Below are 7,067 nucleotides of genomic sequence, written 5' to 3' on the forward strand. Positions count from 1 at the left end.
AACAGGATGAAATACACTAAACATGATACTTTTTAACAGGATGAAATACACTAAACATGATACTTTTTAACAGGATTAAATACACTAAACATGATACTTTTTAACAGGATGAAACACACTAAAAATTATACTTTTTAACAGGATGAAAAACACTAAACATGATACTTTAACAGGACTAAAAAGACTAAACACGATATGTTTTCAACAAGATGAAAAACACTACACATGATACTTTTTAACAGGATTAAATACACTAAACATGATACTTTAACAGAACTAAAAACACTAAACATGATACTTTTTACCAGGATGAAATACACTAAACATGATCCTTTCTAACAGGATTAAATACACTAAACATGATACTTTCACAGGACTAAAAAGACTAAACACGATATGTTTCCAACAAGATGAAAAACACTAAACATGATACTTTTTAACAGGATTAAATACACTAAACATGATACTTTAACAGGATGAAAAACACTAAACATGATACTTTTTAACAGTACAGATGCTGACCTAAAAGCCGGCTGTAAAAACGTGTTAACCATTGATGATACATTATTATATAAAAGACATTATATGTTGGGATGTTTAGCAGGTAAAAAGTGTCAAAGTGACCTGAAGTGTTTTCATTTTGACGCTGCAGTGGTTGTGATTGAGTGCTGGGGCGAGCGCAGCCGTGACACAATGCTCAACATAGTTGAATGCAACACGTAACAAAAAGTTCCTCCCTTGTAAAAAGTCCACTTTTAGAAAGTGACAACCTCCCCCAAAAATCCCCGTCCTGGCTAATGGACTCCATCCTCCTGTCGTGCAAGCGTGTTCAGCGCGAGAGGCGGCGGCACAGAGCGAGCGAGCGAGCAGCAGAAAATGTGCGGCCCAGATGCGCTCGGTGCGGCTTTACGCAACCATCTGGAACGTCACATGTGAACAACCCCCAGCGGCGTCTGCATCCCATCACCTCTTCAAACATCCTCGGCGCTCCTCGGCCAGCGTCCAACCATCGCGCATTCTTAGGAAGTGATGCAAAGCAGAAACTCTGTTCGATTCCCGATCTGGAACTCATCGCGGGGGGGAGGTGGGAGCGTCCCAGGAATTCCAAACGTACAGCGTTAGACCGGTTGAGGAATTCTGGGTATGTACGGCGGACCCGGGGTTGTCGGGAGGTTGTTGAGGCCAAGTCTTAGGGCGGTCAACAAAACGGCCTTCCTCTCGTTGTGGCTCGTGCAGCCCTTTGAGACACTCCTGATTTAGGACTATACAAATAAACTTTGATTGATTGATGGATGGATATGTGCGACTCCAATAACAACACCGCGTCGTCTCGACTCTCCGTGTCTTGGGGACTCGCGAAAACGGAAAACGCTCAAAAACTCCCCTGCACACATGCGATACGGCTGGGGACTGTATCACGATATAAGTGTTTCATAGCGATCCGTATCGATAACTATTGACATCTTTTATGACCTACTGAGAAGAAAGAAAACAATTATTGAATGTAAACATTTTTATTTCAAATATAATCCCCTGGTTATTGTAAATTACTTTTTTATACGCTTTGTACCCTGCGGCTTATAAATTGGTGCGGCCAAATTATGTTTTTGTTTTTTTTGAGTTTGTGAGTGTTGTCCTGTGTTTCGTGCTTTAGTTCCTGTCCTGTGCTTTTATTTTGGTGGCTTTTCCTGTTGTGTCAGTGTTTCTGCGACTCCAATAACAACGCCGCGTCGTCTTGACTCTCCGCGAGCGCACCAGCACGTGTCGTCTTGGGGACTCGCGAAGACGGAAAACGCTCAAAAACTCCCCTGCACACACGCGATACAGCTGGGGACTGTATCACGATATAGGTGTTTCATAGCAATCCGTATCGATAACTTTTGATATCTTTTATGACCTACTGAGAAGAAATAAAACAATTATTGAATGTAAACATTTTTATTTCAAATACAACCCCCTGGTTACTGTAAATTACTTTTTTATACGCTTTGAACCCTGCGGCTTATAAATCGGTGCGGCCAAATTATATATATATTTTTTTGAGTTTGTGAGTGTTGTCCTGTGGTTCGTGCTTTAGTTCCTGTCCTGTGCTTTTATTTTGGTGGCTCTTCCTGTTGTGTCAGTGTTTCTGCGACTCCAATAACAACGCCGCGTGGTCTCGACTCTCCGTGAGCGCACCAGGACGTGTCGTCTTGGGGACTCGCGAAGACGGAGACGCTCAAAATCTCCCCTGCACACACGCGATACGGCTGGATCCATAGCAATAACTTTTGATATCTTTTATGACCTACTGAGAAGAAAGAAAACAATTATTGAATGTAAGCATTTTTATTTCAAATATAACCCTCTGATTACTGTAAATTACTTTTTTTATACGCTTTGAACCTTACGGCTTATAAATTGGTGCAGCCAAATTATGGGTTGTTTTTTTTTAAGTTTGTGAGTGTTGTCCTGTGTTTCGTGCTTTAGTTCCTGTCCTGTGCTTTTATTTTGGTGGCGCTTCCTGTTGTGTCAGTGTTTCTGTCACTCCAGTCGTCTCGACTCTCCGTTAGCGCGCCAGCACGTGTCATCTTGGGGACTCGCGAAGACGCTCAAAAACTCCCCTGCACACATGCGATACGGCTGGAGACTGTATCACGATATAGGTGTTTCATAGCGATCCGTATCGATAACTTTTGATATCTTTTATGACCTACTGAGAAGAAAGAAAACAATTATTGAATGTAAACATTTTTATTTCAAATACAACCCCCTGGTTACTGTAAATCACTTTTTTTTTATACGCTTTGAATCCTGCGGCTTATAAATTGGTGCGGCCAAATTATGTTTTTGTTTTTTTTGAGTTTGTGAGTGTTGTCCTGTGTTTCGTGCATTAGTTCCTGTCCTGTGCTTTTATTTTGGTGGCACTTCCTGTTGTGTCAGTGTTTCTGTCACTCCAGTCGTCTCGACTCTCCGTTAGCGCGCCAGCACGTGTCGTCTTGGGGACTCGCGAAGACGGAAAACGCTCAAAAACTCCCCTGCACACACGGGATACGGCTGGGGACTGTATCACGATATAGGTGTTTCATAGCGATCCGTATCGATAACTTTTGATATCTTTTATGACCTACTGAGAAGAAATAAAACAATTATTGAATGTAAACATTTTTATTTCAAATATAACCCCCTGGTTACTGTAAATTACTTTTTTTTAATACGCTTTGAACACTGCGGCTTATAAATTGGTGCGGCCAAATTATGTTTTTGTTTTTTTTGAGTTTGTGAGTGTTGTCCTGTGCTTTTATTTTGGTGGCTCTTCCTGTTGTGTCAGTGTTTCTGTGACTCCAGTCGTCTTGACTCTCCGTGAGTGCGCCAGCACGTGTCGTCTTGGGGACTCGCGAAGACGGAAAACGCTCAAAAACTCCCCTGCACACACGCGATACGGCTGGAGACTGTATCACGATATAGGTGTTTCATAGCGATCCGTATCGATAACTTTTGATATCTTTTATGACCTACTGAGAAGAAATAAAACAATTATTGAATGTAAACATTTTTATTTCAAATACAACCCCCTGGTTACTGTAAATTACTTTTTTATACGCTTTGAACCCTGCGGCTTATAAATCGGTGCGGCCAAATTATATATATTTTTTTTTGAGCTTGTGAGTGTTGTCCTGTGGTTCGTGCTTTAGTTCCTGTCCTGTGCTTTTATTTTGGTGGCTCTTCCTGTTGTGTCAGTGTTTCTGCGACTCCAATAACAACGCCGCGTGGTCTCGACTCTCCGTGAGCGCACCAGCACGTGTCGTCTTGGGGACTCGCGAAGACGGAGACGCTCAAAATCTCCCCTGCACACACGCGATACGGCTGGATCCATAGCAATAACTTTTGATATCTTTTATGACCTACTGAGAAGAAAGAAAACAATTATTGAATGTAAGCATTTTTATTTCAAATATAACCCTCTGATTACTGTAAATTACTTTTTTTATACGCTTTGAACCCTACGGCTTATAAATTGGTGCAGCCAAATTATGGGTTTTTTTTTTTAAGTTTGTGAGTGTTGTCCTGTGTTTCGTGCTTTAGTTCCTGTCCTGTGCTTTTATTTTGGTGGCGCTTCCTGTTGTGTCAGTCTTTCTGCGACTCCAATAACAACGGCGCGTGGTCTCGACTCTCCGTGAGCGCGCCAGCACGTGTCGTCTTGGGGACTCGCGAAGACGCGCAAAAACTCCCCTGCACACATGCGATACGGCTGGAGACTGTATCACGATATAGGTGTTTCATAGCGATCCGTATCGATAACTTTTGATATCTTTTATGACCTACTGAGAAGAAAGAAAACAATTATTGAATGTAAACATTTTTATTTCAAATACCACCCCCTGGTTACTGTAAATTACTTTTTTTATACACTTTGAACCCTGCGGCTTATAAATCGGTGCGGCCAATTGTGTTTTTTTTTTCACAGTGGCCTATTTTGAGTTTGTGAGTGTTGTCCTGTGTTTCGTGCTTTAGTTCCTGTCCTGTGCTTTTATTTTGGTGGCTCTTCCTGTTGTGTCAGTCTTTCTGCATAACCACTTGACTTCCCCGCACCTGTTTTGTGTTTTCAATTAGGACTATTCAAGTTGAGTCGAGGCCACCATTCTTTGTACTTAATACTTATTCACGTCAACACTTTTTCCACCTGCCGTGTTTTTGACTTGATGGATTATTTTCAGTCTTTCTACTCAAGTCTTCTGTCAACTGTCCTTCCGGGACATCCCGTGAAGACGGCAGAAAGACCACCGGAAGTTTCTTTGAAGATGAACAAGACAATCTGATGATGAACATAAGTCGATGGTGGCCGAGAAAGGTCACAACAATGCAAAAGCCACAACACAACAATACAAAAACCACAGCACAGCAACAGAAAACCACAACACAGCAACAAAAAACACGACAACAAAAACTCCAACACAACAACATAAAACCACAACGCAACAAAAAAACACAACACAAAATCAAACTACAGTACAACAACATTAAACAACAACACAGCAACATAAAACCACCACAACAACAAAACACAACATAAAACCACAGCACAACAAAAAACCAAAACACAACACCAAAAAAACACAACATAAAACTAAAACCAACAACATAAAACCACAGCACAACTACAAAAAACAACACAACATTAAAAAACAACACCGCAACAAAAAAACACAACAACATAAAACCACAGTACAAAACCCACAACATAACAACATAAAAACCACAGCACAACATTAAACCACAACACAACAACATTAAACAACAACACAGCAACATAAAACCACCACAACAACAAAACACAACATAAAACTACAGCACAACAACAAAAAAACACAACAAACACAAAAAAATCACAACATAAAACTAAAACCAACAACATAAAACCACAACACAACTACAAAAAACAACACAACATTAAAAAACAACACCGCAACAAAAAAACACAACAACATAAAACCACAGTACAAAAGCCACAACATAAAAACCACAGCACAACATTAAACCACAACACAACAACATTAAACAACAACACAGCAACATAAAACCATCACAACAACAAAACACAACATAAAAGCGCAGGATAACAACAAAAACCACAACACAACATCAAAAAAACACAACATAAAACTAAAGCCAACAACATAAAACCACAACACAAGAACAAAAACAACAACACAACATTAAACAAAAACACAACACCGCAACAAAAAAACACAACATAAAACCACAGTACAACAACAAATGCAACACAACACAACATCAAACCACAACACAACATCAAACAACACAGCAACATAAAACCATTAAACCACAACAACATAAAACCACAACAACAAAAAAACATAAAGCCACAACAACATAAAACCGCAACAAAACACATTAAACTTCCTGGAAAAAAGTTAGCTTACCCAGTACTGCCATCTAATGTTCTGGAAGTGCAACTGCATTGCAAATGAGACTTAAATGTCATTAGAAAACAAGATATAACTGGACAGCACACTTATCATAATATGATCATTTTTATAAGGTAACGGTTAAAATTTTTAATTGTATTGTCGAACAATTAACAATTATTAACCCCGAAAAATGATACCCTTGAGTGTCGATTCCCAGGTACTGGGAATTGGTACCGTATTGGTTTAAATGTGAAGGGCACCCATCCCTAATGGTAATACAACATAAACACGACCATACCATAAAATGATCTCTTTGCTAACGTGAGTGCATGAACGATGCACGTTAAGTGAAGGCAGCACAGACGTCAGCAACGTTGGAGACCACAATGGTAGCTAAACCAACAAAACCCAAAGAAGAATTGGTGCCAAAAAGAGGAACTCCTCTGTTTGGATTAAAAAATGTCAAACATTGAGCGAACAACAGCAATCTGCAAAACGTGTCGCCAACAAATCCTTGCTAGCAACTAGTCTTAAAAATACTAACACTACCTTAAAGCCCCACTTAAGAACTTTCACTTTTGGGTGATTTTGGCGGCGCCTGTGGACCAAAGTGGTAGTGTTTTGTCAGAAGAGGACCACATTTCCCATGAGGACTAGCGCATATAGCATCGACAACATAAAAACATAACAAAAACACAACAACATAAAACCACAGCACAACATAAAACCACAACACAGCAACATAAAGCACAACAAAACAACATAAACCACAGCACAACAACAAAAAACAACGTAACGTAAAACCACGGCACTAAAACAAAAAACATAAAAACACAACATAAAACCACAACACAACAAAAAAACAGCACAACAACAAAAACATAAAAACAACATAAAACTACAACAACACAAAACCACAACACAACAAAAAAACAACACAACATAAAAACACAACAAAAACAACAACATAAAACCACAACATAACATAAAACCACAGCACAACATAAAACCACAGCACAACGAAACCACAACACAACACAACAAAACCACAACACAACAACATACAATCACAATACAACAAAAAACACAACATAAAACTACAACACAACAACATACCACAACACAACATAAAACCACAACACAACATTAAACCAC

The sequence above is a fragment of the Nerophis lumbriciformis genome, linkage group LG29 (assembly GCF_033978685.3).
Source record: "Nerophis lumbriciformis linkage group LG29, RoL_Nlum_v2.1, whole genome shotgun sequence".
In the NCBI taxonomy this organism is placed as follows: Eukaryota; Metazoa; Chordata; class Actinopteri; order Syngnathiformes; family Syngnathidae; genus Nerophis; species Nerophis lumbriciformis.